Raw genomic sequence first — 15,070 nt, 5'->3', positions numbered from 1 at the left:
TAGACACCTCTTCTTTTACTCCCTTTTTCCCATGGAAGACAGATTATTATATAAATGTTAAGTTCTAGGGAAATGTGGTTGAATTACTGCTAATGATTCTCTTCACCAGTCTCAAATTCTTTCTCTTATTCCATACCTTTTCTCTCTGGTCTTATTTTTTTCTCTCTCCATACGGTACTCTTCTAACTTCCCTTTTTACTTCTAAGTGATCTTTCTTTCTTTCTTTTTTAAGATGGGGGGGAGGGCATAGGGTGAGAGAAAATCCCAAGCAGACTTCATGCCCAGCACAGAGCCCAACACGGGTTTTGATCCCACAACCCCAAGATGATGACCTGAGCTGAAACCAGGAGTCAAACCTCAACTAACTGAGCACCCAGGCACCCTCAGATATTTCTTTTTTTCTTATTTATTTATTAAAAGATTATTTTGTCAGGGAGGGGCGCCTGGGTGGCTCTGGGTTAAAGCCTCTGCCTTTGGCTTGGGTTGTGATCTCAGGGTCCTGGGATTGAGTCCCGCGTTGGGCTCTCTGCTCGGCAGGGAACCTGCTTCCTCCTCCCTCTCTCTCTCTCTCTCTCTGCCTGCCTCTCTGCCTACATATGATCTGACAAATAAATAAAAATCTTAAAAAAAAAAAAAAAGATTATTTTGTCAGGGAGAGTGAGAGAGCACAAGCAGGGGGAGCAGCAGGCAGAGGGAGATGTAGGCTCCCTAGTGAGCAAGAAGCCCAATATGGGACTTGATCCCAGAGCCCTGGAATCATAACCTAAGCTGAAGGTAGATGCTTAACCTACTGAGCCACCCAGGCCTCCCAAGATATTTCTTTTTTAGATGAAGATATATTTCCTGAGGAGATGGACTCGTGTGTTATACACATACTCTTTTACTTCTGGGCCATTCCCATTTTACTCCTTCTGTTTTTCATTTTTAAGTTTTCATTTATTCTATAGTCTGGTTATCATACAGTTTATCCAGAGCTTGTGCTTCAGGTTTATCTAATAATAGCAATTAGCTAGCTAGAGAATGAAGGTTAGAGGACAATCTTCCCTCTTAACAGGGGTCAGAGACATATTGGCTTAGTTGGGAGCAATGTTAACAGCTGGTATAAAAGCCCATCCAGGGGTTGTGTAGATATTTAAACTAATTACAAATGAAGAACATAGGAGTGTCTTTTTTTAAAATTTATTATTTTTTTAAAGATTTTATTTGTCAGAGATTGAGAGAGAGAGAGAGCAGGGGGACAGCAGGTAGAGGAAGAAGCAGGCTCCCTGCTGAGCAAGGAGCCCAATGCAGAACTCCATCTTAGGACCCCAGGATCATGACTTGACCCGAAGACAGACACTTAACTACCTTAGCCACCCGGAAATCGAAGTATCTTAATTGATACCATGATAAATATCTTGGCCGAGTACTTTTTTTTTTAAGATTTTATTTATTTATTTGACAGACCGAGATCACAAGTAGGCAGAGAGGCAGGCAGAGAGAGAGAGGAAGCAGGCTCCCTCCTGAGCAGAGAGCCCGATTCGAGGCTTGATCCCAGGACCCTGAGATCATGACCTGAGCCGAAGGCAGCGGCTTAACCCACTGAGCCACCCAGGCACCCCGGCCGAGTACTTTTTGATCAGCTTTCATTGTTCTCTTTGGGTCTGAGGGAACTCTATGTATGGAGAAGTGAGCTGTGAAGAGGATGAATATGTTTTGGTGAGATAGGCTACTGACCAGTGAAGGCATATAATAGTGGTTTTGGTTGGCTTTGAAATCCTCCTTGGCATGGTAAGAAGAATGGCCAAGTTAGGTTGTGGTTTTGTCATTCATTTGTTGAACAAGTAGTTCTTGAATAGCTATTATATGTATATGTCAGACACTGTCCTGGGACACATCTGAAGAAAACAAAGAGGGTTCTTGCTCTCTGGGTGTCTGGCTGCCTCGGTTGGTAGATGCAACTCTTGATGATCTTGGGGTCATGAATTTAAGCCCCACTTTGGGCATAGAGCTTACTTAAGAAAATAAACTGTTTCACATTAAAAAAAAAAAGTCCCAGTCCTCAAGAAGGTTTTTGTTTATTTGTTTTACAATATCTTTATTCCTAAAAATATGAACAGTTGGTTTGGAACTAAAAAGTCTATTGGTTTTGAATCTGACCTACTTTTCTCAATATCATTGGCAAGTAGAAAGCACATCAGGTGTTAGTAATCATAAAAATATTAATAGTCCTGCTTTTGGGATTACTGTTCTAGTAGGGAAGTCTGGTGATAGGTAAAGGTTGGGCTTACCTTTTTTAGGGAACAGCAAAACTTAACTGGCCGGAGCCTAAAGAGCAAGTGGGAAGAGTGGGAAGAAATAAACTTTTACTGATAGGCAGGGGCCAGATCTTGTAGGAATTGGAATTTAGAGTTTATTCAGATTGTGTTGGAAAGCTATTAAAGGGTTTTTATGGGAATGGTAATAATGTCTGATTTTATATTTCTAGCTAATGTATGGAGAGTAGACTATAGGGTGGCAAAAATGGAAGGAGGGAGACCTATTGGAAGCTATTTATTTGAGAGAGAGTGCATTCTAGTGTGGAGAGGGAGAGAGAATCTCAAGCAGATTTTGTACTGAACTCAGTATGGGGGGAGGGGGGTGTCTGTCTCATGACCCTGAGATCATAACCTGAGTTGAAACCAAGGGTCAGATGCTTAACTGACTGTGCCACCCAAGCCACGCCTATCGGGAGCTTTTTAAATCCAGTGACAGGTTAGGAGCTTGGACAAGAATGGTAACAGTGGAAGTGAAGGGATTCACAATATATTGTAGAGGAGTGCTCATAGGCTTTGCTGATAAATTAGAAGATGTGGCTTCCTAATCTCTTGATCCATGGCAAGATTAGCTCACCGCAGTTACTAGGCATAGGAAGACAATTAGCCCAGGACCCCTGGGTATGTACTCTGTTGTTGTCCACAAGGCTTGATTTCTCCTTTAAGTACTTTGTGTAATCCATTAGAGTGGTTTAATGGCCTCCCCTGTAAGGGGGGAGACTATGTTTCAAAGTTTTCTTAACTATGTATTTCTACATCATTGTATTTATATAGTGAACATGTGCTTTCAGAGTGACAAGGATTTTATTGGTAGGAAGCAAAAAGTTAACATGAATTTCTTTACTGCCACCTGACTGAATTAGGATAAACACAGCGTGTTTGGTGTTTGCATTTTCTTTTTGTTTGTTTAACTGTAGGAGTTAGTATGTTGGTACTTAGGTTGTAAGATTTTTGCCATCTTTTTTTTTTTTTTTTTTTAGAGTTTACTTATTTATTTGACAGAGATCACAGGTAGGCAGAGAGGCAGGCAGGCAGAGGGAGGAGGAAGCAGGCTCCCTGCTGAGCAGAGAGCCTGATGCGGGACTCGATCCCAGGACTCTGGGATCATGACCTGAGCCGAAGGCAGTGGCTTAACCCACTGAGCCACACCCAGGCACCCCGCCATCATTTTTTTTTAAGATGCCATCATTTTTATAAATGTTGCTTAACATTATAAATAATAGTTTGATAATATGAGACAATATAAATCACAAATTGTCTTGATTCATTCTTGGGTTGTAGTAAGGACTCCGCCTTTATTTGATTCTGGGATCATTTAGTTCCACTCTTGAGCAACGGTAAATAGTAAATAGTAGCGGCAGAGATGGAAAGGTGGACAGAAAAGTAGATGGTGGGGTGAAGATTTTCTGCTGAGATTACCTTTTATAACTTAAAGTTCTCTTGGACAATTTCTAACCCATGCTACCTCTCATGTACACTAGTGTGTTGAATGGCAGTTTAAGAGGGTTCAGTCATGAAGTCAGAAGTATGTACTTTTCCTTTTCATGTACTTGCTATATGCACACTTCATTTATCTTTTAGGATTATTCTTTAGAAGTTACAGCTTCCATTAATTAAATTTTCCAATTTTACTAATGCTGCATCCTGACCATAGTCACTAAAACAGTTTTTTTTTCAAGTTTTATTTATTAACTTAATGGCTACATCCATCATGTGGCTCAAATTTATGATCCCGAGATCAAGAGTCACATGCTTTTCCAACTGACCCAACCAGGTGTACCTAAAACAGATTTTTAAAACGTATGGGAAATTTTTTTTCGTTGTTTTCTTTTGTTTTTAAGATTTTATTTATTTGACAGAGAGCACAAGAGCACAAGCAGGAGGAGCAGGAGAGGAGGGAGCACAAATGGGCTCAGTTGCAGGATCCTGCCATCCTGACTTGAGCCTAAAGCAGTTGCTTAACCCATTGAGCCACTTAGGCACCAAGCTCCTAGCTACTTTTAAAACACAGAGATTTAATTCTTTTACTTTAAAAATTTGTTTTGACTTTAAGCATATGGTTGAAAATTCTACTTTTGCTCTTTGTTTTTTGTCTCTTTCCCTCTGCTCCTCCCCCTGCTTGTGCTTTCCCTCTCTCTCTCTCAAATAAATAAATAAAATCCTTAAGTTTATAATAAAAGATGGGAGTAATTGGCTGGCTCAATTAGTAGAGCATGTGACTTGATCTGGGGACTGTGAATTCAAGCCCCACATTATGTGTAGGGGTTGCATTAAAAAAAAGGCGGGGGGCACCTGGGTGGCTCAGTGGGTTAAGCCTCTGCCTTCAGCTCAGGTCATAGTCTCAGGGTCCTCGGATTGAGCCTTGTAACCGGCTCTCTACTCAGCGGGAAGTCTGTTTCCCCCCTCTCTCTGCCTGTCTACTTGTGATCTCTCCTTCTCTATCAAATAAAATCTTTAAAAAAGTATATTCTTCCTATTCTAGAGCATAGTCCTCTCATTGTATTGCTTCCTTTGGGGCTTTAAGAGTATTTTCTTGGGGCACATGTCTGGCTTAGTTGTAACATTCAATTCTTTTTTTTATTTTTTTTTAAGATTTTATTTATTTATTTGACAGAGAGAAAGATCACAAGTAGGCAGAGGGGTAGGCAGAGAGAGAGGGGGAAGCAGGCTCCCCGCTGAGCAGAGAGCCTGATGCGAGGCTTGATCCCAGGACCCTGAGATCATGACCTGAGCCGAAGGCAGAGGCTTAACCCACTGAGCCACCCAGGCGCCCCGGAACATTCAGTTCTTGATCCTGGGGTTGTGAGCTTGAGCCCCATGTGTAGAGATTACTTTTTTTTTTTTTTTTAAAGATTTTATTTATTTGAGAGGAAGTGGGGAGAGATTGGAGGGGTAGAGGGGCAGAGAGAGAAGCAGACTCACTGCTGACCCAAAAGCCCAGTGTGGGGCTTGATCCAAAGGCAGACACTTAACTGAGCCACCCAGGCACCCCAAGATTACTTTAACATTTTAAAAATATTTTAATTATTTTGTTTAGATTTTATGTATTCGGGCTGCATGGGTGGCTCAGTCATTAAGCGTCTGCCTTCGGCTCAGGTCCCAGGGTCCTGGGATCCAATCCTGCATCGGGCTCCCTGCTCAGCGGAAGCCTGCTTCTCCCTCTGCCATTCCCCCTGCTTGAGTTCCCTCTCTCACTGTGTCTCTCTCTGTCAAATAAATTAGTAAAAATAAAATCTTAAAAAAGATTTTATTTAAGAGAGAGAATATTTGTGGGAGAGAGCACACAAGCAAGTGGGAGAGGAAGAAGAAGGCTCCCTGCTGAGCTAAGAGCTGGACTTGGGTGTTGATCCCAGGACGCTGGTACCATGACCTGAACTGAAGGCAGGCACTTAACCAACTGATCACCCAGGGTACCCCTAGAAAAGCTTTTTAAAATATATTATTTTGGAGCAGGGAAGTTGATGAAGCATGTACATGAAACAGTACAAAAGGAGTGGGCATGAAAAGTAAGCCTTTCTCCCATTTCAGCCTCCCTAAATCCTTTAGAGAGAACCTTCTGTTTCTTGTGCATCCTTCTAGAGATACTGTGTCTGTATGTATGTTACATATTTTTCCTTTTTTTAGGTGCACACTATTTCACATCACAGCATTAGAGATCTTATTCTTTCTCCTTAACAGTAGGTCTGGGTGATTATATGGCAAGATACTTAATAGGATACACTGTGGAAAATAGTTTGGCAGTTCCTTGTATAGTTTGTTTGTTTTAAGATTTTCTTTGTCAGAGAGAGAGGGAGGGAGAGCACACACGCAGGGGGAGTAGCAGGCAGAGGGAGAAGCAGACTCCCCACTGAGTAAGGAGTCCAATGCAGGGCTCAATCCAGGACCCTGGGATCATGACCTGAGCTGAAGGCACATGCTTAGTGACTGAGCCACCCAGGTGTCCCTGGCAATTCCTCATACGGTTATATAAAGAGTTAACATACAACCCAGTAATTCCATTCCTAGATCTATATCCAGAGGATTTGAAAACATGTACTCAGACATGAGTTGTACATAAATGTTCATAGCATCACTATTCATATAGCCAAAAGATAGAAACAATCCAAATGTCCACCAGCAGATGAGTGGATAAATAAATGTGGTTATGTACAGAGAATAGAATGTATCAGCTGTTTAAAAAGATGAAGTACTAATACCTGCCAGAAAATGGATGAACCTTTAAAGTATTGTGCTAGGGGTGCCTAGGTAGCTCAGGAAGTTAAGTATCTGCCTTAGGCTCAGGTCATGATCCCAGGGTCTGGGATCAAGCCCCACACCAGGTCAGCGGGGGGCCTGCTCCATCTCTCCCTGCCTGCTGTTCCCCTGCTTGTGCTTTCTCTCTGGCAAATAAATAAGTAAAAGCTTTTAAAAAAAATGCTAAATGAAAGAAGCCAAACACAGAAGGTCATATGTTAAAAGATTTCATTTATATGAAATATCTAGAATAGCAAATCTATAGAGACACAAAGCAATTTAGTGGTTGCCAGGTGTTAGGAGAGGGGAACTGGAGATGGATTGCTTAATAGGTATACAGTTTTCTTTTGTGGTAATGCAAATGTTTTGGAACTGGATAGACTTGGTTGTTGTACAACATTGTCAGTGTGCTAAGTATCACTGAACTGTTCACTTTAAAAAGGTGAACTTTATATTGTGTATATTTCACCTCAATTTTAAAAAAGAAAAAAAGTTTTAAATAGATGTAAACCTCACCCTGAAGAGTTTTCATCTGCTAATCGTATAGAGATAGAGGAATAGAGATGTTTGTGGCAGAATGCAGGGTGTGTATTGTCATAGCTGAAACACCTAGGCAGCTGGACTACCTCTTGGTTTATTCTTCTCTGTATGGCAGGTCTCCAGACAGGCATTGTCTTGTAGGCAATGTGAGTGGAGGATTAGGCTGCACAACGTCAAATCCTGATTCTGCCCATTCATTTAAGGTTAACCCTGGAATATGTACATTTTGAGGTGAATGGTAAGATGTGTTATTTAGGAAGCCAGATGTGTTATTTCCTCCAGCCCCAAAGAAGAATTTAAATCTGGTGTTTTTCTCATTTGGCCATGTATTACAGGCTTTGTGGGGTTTTCTTCTGCCTTTATGTGCCTTAGGCCTGGTGCTCTTCATCTCTAAAGGCCTTTGAACTGACATCAACCCTTGACAACTGCTTGATCAAGGTGACAAAACAGCGACAGTACCAGGCTCAAGGGCATTATGAAATGGACAGATGGTTTGAGTCTTTTTGCCAGAAGTCTCCTGTGTTGTCTGCAGATTAAATAAATGGCTTTATGTTTTCAATTTAATTTCCCAGTGTTTAATGGTGTGGGTAAACCTGAAGTTGATAGGACAGGTTTCTACTCAGCACTGTGAAACAGTTCCAGTGTAGTGATTTTCTCTGACTTAATGAAGTGATATGTATTTTGTTTATTTTAGATGTGGTTTTTTTTTCCCCAAGATTTTATTTATTTATTTGACAGACAGAGATCATAAGTATGCAGAGAGGCAGAGAGAGAGAGGGGTAAGCAGGCTCCCCGCTGAGGAGAGAGCCCGATGTGGGGCTTGATCCCAGGACCCCGGGATCATGACCTGAGCTGAAGGCAGAGGCTTTAAACCCCTGAGCCACCCAGGCACCCCTTAGATGTGTATTTTAACAAAGGACGAAAACAGTAAAATGTAAGGTATTGGAGAAGGGAGCGCCTGTGAAAATCTGCATTTGAAATCAGGTTTATTGTTTGAACAAAAATTAGATTTCTAATTTGGTTGTTACTTTTAGGGCTGTCTGGAGAAGAGTCTGTGTTTTGACCTTTATTTTCACTTTCATAATTCTAATAGCTTTGCTTCCAGAGAATGCATTGTAGGACATCTTTTAAGCTTTAATGGGATTCATGTGTGTTTAGGTACAGTATGGGTCTTGTGGGAAAGTTGAGATCTTAAACCGCTGAAATTGTATCATTGTGTTCTAAATAACTGAAGCTTGCTTTCTTAAGCTTTAAATTTCATTTTATTTCTGTTTTTTTTCCCCTTCTTGCAGTATCTGGGACTTAAGCTTTGCTGTGTAATAATTGAGGTCTTTCCTTCTTTTTTTTTTTTTTTTTTAAAGATTTTATTTATTTATTTGAGAGAGAGACAGTGGGAGAGAACATGAGTGAGGAGAAGGTCAGAGAGAGAAGCAGACTCCCCGTGGAGCTGGAAGCCCGATGCGGGACTCGATCCCGGGACTCCGGGACCATGACTGAGCCGAAGACAGTCGTCCAACCAAATGAGCCACCCAGGCGTCCCGAGGTCTTTCCTTCTAAGGGAAAGAGTTTTTGAGTTCTGTCCTTGGAGTGTGTTGGCCTGCTGTAGGACTGGCCAGATTGGCACTTCTTTCGCTCCCCATTTTATACTTCTGAGTCTGATTTACAGGGTTTTCTGTCTCCTATGTCCTGTCATAGGCTGCACCTCTTTCTCACCCAAGCATGCGTTTTTCTAACTGCTGCGAATTCAGCTACTGGCCAATTAGACTTATTTATTAAGAGTTATTTATAAAATAAGAGCAGTTGAGTTCATAGGGAGGACCTGAGTTTTAACACTCCTGTTACAGATAACTTAAATTTCTGATTTATATGAGGGTTTTCTTTAATTCTCTGAGGGCAAATTCTTGAACTGCTAATACAAGTGTCCTAGGAGATAACCTTACCACTAGTGTAGATGTTGTAACTGTTTTTTGTTTTGTTTTTACTGTTTTCTTTTTTAAAATCTCTATTCAGCAAATTGGTTTTATAAAGCTTCTTTGCTCCTGAAAGTGTATTTTTTCAATTTTTTATTTGAACACATAACCACTGTGTGCTTACATCTATGCTTATCTGACAGTGGTGAACAAGACAGATACAATTCTTATATTAATAGTTCGGGAGGAATAAACTTTGGAGGTATGTGATGAGGCAGAGAGAAATGTTTGGTGCTGGGGGAGTATCCGAGGGGTCTGATGTAAGTTGGGAGCTCAGGGAATCTCCTGAGAGCTAGTGACTTAGCCTAAAGTATGAGTTATCTTAGTGGGGGAAGGGTAGGTGGGGTGCATTCAGGGCAAAGGAGAGAAGGAAGAAATCATGGCTTAATAGCTTGAGTTATAAGATATATTGTTTTGGCTAAGAGTGGTTATATTCTTTGGGTCTTATAATTTCATAAAACAGTGTCTTGGGATTTACAGATTTTCTTACTGCAATATGACATTTTGTGTCCAGGTTTCACCCAAAGTGTTTTTTGCATAGTTTGCATTGACACTACACCCTCTTGCGGAAACTGACATTGGCAAAACCTGGGATTGGGAGGACGCTTTTTTTTTTTTTTTTAATATTTTATTTATTTATTTGACAGAGATCACAAGTAGGCAGAGAGGCAGGCAGAAAGAGAGGAAGGGAAGCACTCCCTGCTGAGCAGAGCGCCCAGTGCGATGCGGGGCTCCATTCCAGTACCCTGGGATCATGACCTGAGCCGAAGGCAGAGATTTTAACCCACTGAGCCTCCCAGGTGCCCTGTAGGATCATAATTCTTCTATGTGAAGTTCACAGGATTAAGTTTAAGACTGTACAACTTTTGCATTTGTAATAGTCATTAACAGTAACAGTACTGATTCATATGGACATATTTAGAGAGAGAAATAAAACATACTAGTTTTTCTTACCCACGGTTTCTGTTACCTGTATTCAACTGTGGTCTGAAGTACTGATCCTCTTTCTGACATCTCTCAGAAAGTCAGTGGTAGCCTAATCCTGCATCACAGTGCCTACATCATTGACATCACTTCATCTCGTCACATAGGCACTTTATCATCTCACATCATCACACAAAGGGTGAGTACAATATGATATTATGAGGGGGTGGGGAAAGACTACAGTCACATAACTTATTACAGTATATTATAATTATTCTATTTTAGTTATTTAGTCTCTTACTGTGCGTAATTTATAAATTAAATTTTATCATAGGTATGTATATATGGGAAAAGCATAGTATATAGAGTTTGGTACCATCTGTGGTTTTAGGCATCCACTGGGGGTCTTGGAATTTATCCTTTGCAGAGAAGGGGTTACCACAGGATATAAAATTTCAAACTGGATTATATAATTGAGGCATATGGATGTTAAAAATGTAAGTTTTATGAATTTAACTTCTCATCTGTTGTGTCCACTGTTTAACGAGTACAGTAAAAAAAAAAAAAAAAAAATTATGTCCAAAGCTGTGCTGTATTAAGTGCTTTTATTTCTTGGGTCGTTAAGAAATGGTAGAAAGCTTGCTGTAATCATCACTGCTTCTTTTGCATAATTAGTTCCTTTGAAGAATTATGAGGTAAAATTATAATTATCTTAAGTATGCTAAATTAATCATTTTAAAGCTGTGATTATTTTATCTGCATTGAAATTTATTCATTATCTTCCCAAAATATTGTAAAGATCTTGATCCAGCAGAAACATAGTTACGCAGTTGAATTATTTCTACTTCTATTTCTTGGCTGGAGAACTGTTTTGTGCCTGCCTATAATGAATGTTTGGCTAATAAACATATAATACTTGCATTGTAACCTAGTGCACCATCTGAAGCATCTTTGGTGGTTTCTTATCTGCCAAAAATAAGCTAAAAATTACGCACAGAGGCAGATTTACTGTGAGTCTAATTAAGTATTAGAAAATGTGTAGTCCCTGAACAAGTTACTGAAATTATTCAGCTAATTTAGGTTTTAGAAGTCAAATTACCGTCAGCCCTGAAGTTTGGTTTAAATGAACACCATACCCAGTCTCCAATTTACCTAATTTAAAGCCTATTTTTTTACAATTTCCCAAGAGAAAAAGCAGGAGGGGTCCAGTCCATTTCTCTGAGGTAACAGCATGTTTCAAGGAAAATCAGACTTGAGGCATTAGAAAAGGTGCTTTAAAAGTGAGAAGAAGGTGATTGTGTGTGTATGTTTAAAACAAATTGGCATTGGGTAAGGATTTTTTTTTTCTTTTTTTTTTTTAAGATTTTATTTGCCAGAGAGAGAGAATGAGCACACCAGCAGAAGAGAGGGTCAGAGGGAGAGGGACCCTGGGATCCTGACCTGAACCAAAGGCAGACGCTTAACTGACTGAGCCACTCAGGCACCTCAAGGATTTTTTTTTTTAAGTTTATATTTATTTATATGAGAGAGCATGCACAGTGCACAAGCAAAGGGGAAGAGCAGAAGGCGAAGGAGAAGCAGATTCCTCTCGGAGCAGGGGGCCTGACATGGGGCTCCATCCCAGGACCCTGGGATCATGACCTGAGCCGAAGGCAGACACTTAAGTGACTGAGCCACCCAGGCTTGCTAGGTTAAGGATTTCCATAGCTGCCTTTTGGAAAGTTATGAAAACCACAAACTCATTTGATGGCGAAACCTGAACTGATGAGAGGTTGTTTAGGCTTTATCCTTCTTAGTATAAATGTTCATTTATTTTACTGAAGTATTAACACACTGGGTATGTTAGGGAGTATTTTGCATTTGCACAGCATATTATCTTTCTAAAACCTGAAAATTTCTGAGTTTGGAAACATCTTGTCCCAGGGCTTTGGATAAAGCATTGTGGGCTTGTAATTCCAAACAGTGAGAGATAAGCTAAATAATAATGTTACTTTTATCAGTAGGAAAGAAGAGGGTGGGATAAGGTATGGATGTGATACGTACTTTGGGAAGACTAATTACAGTTGACTTTTGAACAAATGGGAGTGCAGCTGAAGATCCAAGTATAACTTGACTCCCTGAAAATGAAACTAGTAGCCTACATTGATTGGAAGCCTTAGTGATAGCATAAACAGTCAATTAAGACATATTGAGTATGTTAATACAGTATTATATATTGTATTCTTAGAGTAAAGTAAGCTAGAGGATAAAAGGATGCTAAAAAAAATCATGAGGAAGAGGAAATAACATTTAGTACTCTAATGTAAATCTGCATGCATGTAAGTGGAACAGTGCAGTTCAAACTCATGTTGTTCATGGGTTAACTATATTTGCTAGGTAGCAAAATTTAGGAAATTTTAGGAAGAACAACATTCTTTTCAGGTCAGGCCATAGTACAAGCTGCTCTTCACGTTCTGGACAGTTGGAATTTGGAGGAATTTGCCATTTATCCAAAATAAGACCTAAATAATAATGAGAAACATTTGTTGAACACTGACCTATTTTCAGTAGGTAGTCTGTTTTTGTCTGATTTAATCTTCATATGAACCCTTTTTAGAAGATTTTATTCTCCACTTGACACATAAGGAAACTCATTGTAATGGGACACAAAGCTAATAAGTGATAGAGCCTGGATTAACTCTTAGGTAGTATAGCTTCTTTACCACTACTGTTAACTGGCTATTATCCAATAACTGTTGCTGTCTATAACTGAAATTAATTTCTAGAAGAATCTTTTCGTATGGCTTGTCTGGGACCTGTCCATATAATGAATATTTCTTTTTCTTTTCTTTCTTCTTCTTCTTCTTCTTTTTTTTTTTTTTTTGTAATGAATATTTCTGATTTTACTGAGTGGTGCATTTGGTAGATGCTGTATGTTCGTTAGACACACATAGGATGGGACTCAGATTTTGAAACCCAAATACACATTTTGGTCAAGTAAGGTTTTTGGTAGTGTTTTGGGTGGGGATGGGAGGTGGGTAAGAATCATCTGGAACTCTTTGAGAACATGTGTCGGGTGGCCCCTCCTAGAATGTGTGGTTGAGGTAGGGATTGGAGTGCATGTGATGATCACATCTTCCTCTAGCTATAGAGAATAGTCAAGCTTATTCATTTACAAGTTAAGATACAGTGATTGTAATGCAGAGTTTCGAGGCCTTTTCTCTGCTTCTTGGGGACCCATCCTAGAATACAAGAAAGGAATCCTAAAAGACCCTGAAAACACTTGTCCTTAGAGTTGCGTGGGTGGCCCGGTCCATTAGTGTCTACCTGCAGCTCAGGTCAGGATCTCAGGGTCCTGAGATTGAGTCCCAAGTCTAACTCCGTGCTCAGCGGGAAGTCTGCTTCTTCATTCCCTCCCCCTTCCCCACTTGTAGCTCACTCTCAAATAAATCAGTAAAATCTTTAAAAAGAAAGAACACCTGTCATTAAATAGTTATTCACTAGATAGGGAAATGTTTCAGTTTTGAAAAACACCACTGTATTTAGGTAACCTTGAATTTGCTCTAATTTTCACTGCTTTAGCTATTAATAAATTATTTTTGATCTTCCATAATGAATCTCTTCAGCAGTTGAAATTGCTGCTCTACAGTATTCTAAGAAAGGGGCACCTGGCTAGCTCGGTCTGTAGAACGGGTGACTCTTTTTTTTTTTTTTTTTTTACCACCCCCCCCCAAGTTTTATTTTATTTGTCAGAGAGCACAGGCAGAGGGAGAATCAGGCCCCCTGCTGAGCAAGGAGCCTGGTGTGGGACTCAGTCTCAGGACCCTGGGATCATGACTTCAGCTGAAGGCAGATGCTTAAGACTGAGCCACCCAGGTGCCCCTGTCTTCAGCACTTTTTGCCATATCTAAGATGATAAGGCAGATATTTAGTCTTCTTTTTCCCCCCCTCACCTTTATTTTGTTTCATATATGCACTTATGGGCTAGGGAGTTTTATATACAGTAGTTTATTACTTGTAGGTCTTATTTGAAAAGAAGTAACTTCCTACTTGAACAATGAGACTTAAGGCCAATTTTGAAAAGAAGGGAAGTACTTAGAGGAAGTAAATTTGAAGGCTAATGTCTAATCTTAGTAACTTGAGATTTTGAAAGTTTTCTTTCAAAAAGTTAAATTAACTCTTTCTTATACCAATGCATTTTTTTCAAAAGTTTATTTATTTTTAGTAATCTCTACACCCTCATGACCATGAGGTCAGAAATTTCATGTTCTTCTGACTGAGCCAGCCAGGTGCCCCTACACCAGTGCAGTTTTGGGTTTTTTTTGTTTGTTTGTTTGTTTTTTTTAAGATTTTATTTATTTATTTGACAGAGATCACAAGTAGACAGAGAGACAGGCAGAGAGACAGGAAGGGAAGCAGGCTCCCGGCCAAACAGAGCCCGACTTGGGGCTTGATCCCAGGACTCTGGGACCATGACCTGAGCCAAAGGCAGAGGCTTTAAGCGATGAGTCACTCAGGTACCCACCAGTGCAGTTTTTAATCCATGAATTTAGGAAGGCTAGGTTTCTTATCCTTGATTCAGTCAGCAAACACTTCTGTTCGGTGCTGGTTTTAACTTTGTCAGGTGTTCTAGGGAATATAAAAATGAAGATACAGTCTTTTTTTTTTTTTTTTAAGATTTTATTTGTTCATTTGACAGAGATCACAAGTAGGCAGAGAGAGAGAGAGGGAAGCAGGCTTCCCGCCAAGCAGAGAACCCGATGCAGGACTTGATCCCAGGACCCCGGGACCATGAACTGAGTGAAGGCAGAGTCTCAACCCATTGAGCCACCCAGGCGCCCCGAAGATAGTCTTTTTTACTGGAATTTACAGATAATAGACCCCAACAATTAAAACAATAGCTGTTGGGCGCCTGGGTGGCTCAGTGGATTAAAGCTTCTGCCTTCGGCACAGGTCATGATCCCAGGGTCCTGGGATCGAGCCCCGCATGGAGCTCTGCTCAGCAGGGGGCCTGCTTCCCTTCCTCCCTCTGCCTACCTGTCTGCCTACTTGTGATCTCTGTCAAATAAATAAATAAATAATCTTAAAAAAAAAAAAAACTTGAAAATTAAAAAAAAAAAAAAGATTAGC

At 40.2% G+C, this 15,070-nt stretch overlaps 1 protein-coding gene across 2 annotated transcripts in view; it reads left to right on the top strand.

The window, feature by feature from the left end:
• Positions 1–15,070, top strand: part of RHOA (ras homolog family member A) — a 59,857-nt gene that overhangs the window by 5,306 nt on the left and 39,481 nt on the right. The gene's annotated exons all lie outside the window — the stretch shown is intronic.

Source organism: Mustela erminea, chromosome 1 (assembly GCF_009829155.1).
Source record: "Mustela erminea isolate mMusErm1 chromosome 1, mMusErm1.Pri, whole genome shotgun sequence".
In the NCBI taxonomy this organism is placed as follows: Eukaryota; Metazoa; Chordata; class Mammalia; order Carnivora; family Mustelidae; genus Mustela; species Mustela erminea.
This window is presented reverse-complemented; position numbering and strand designations above follow the sequence as displayed.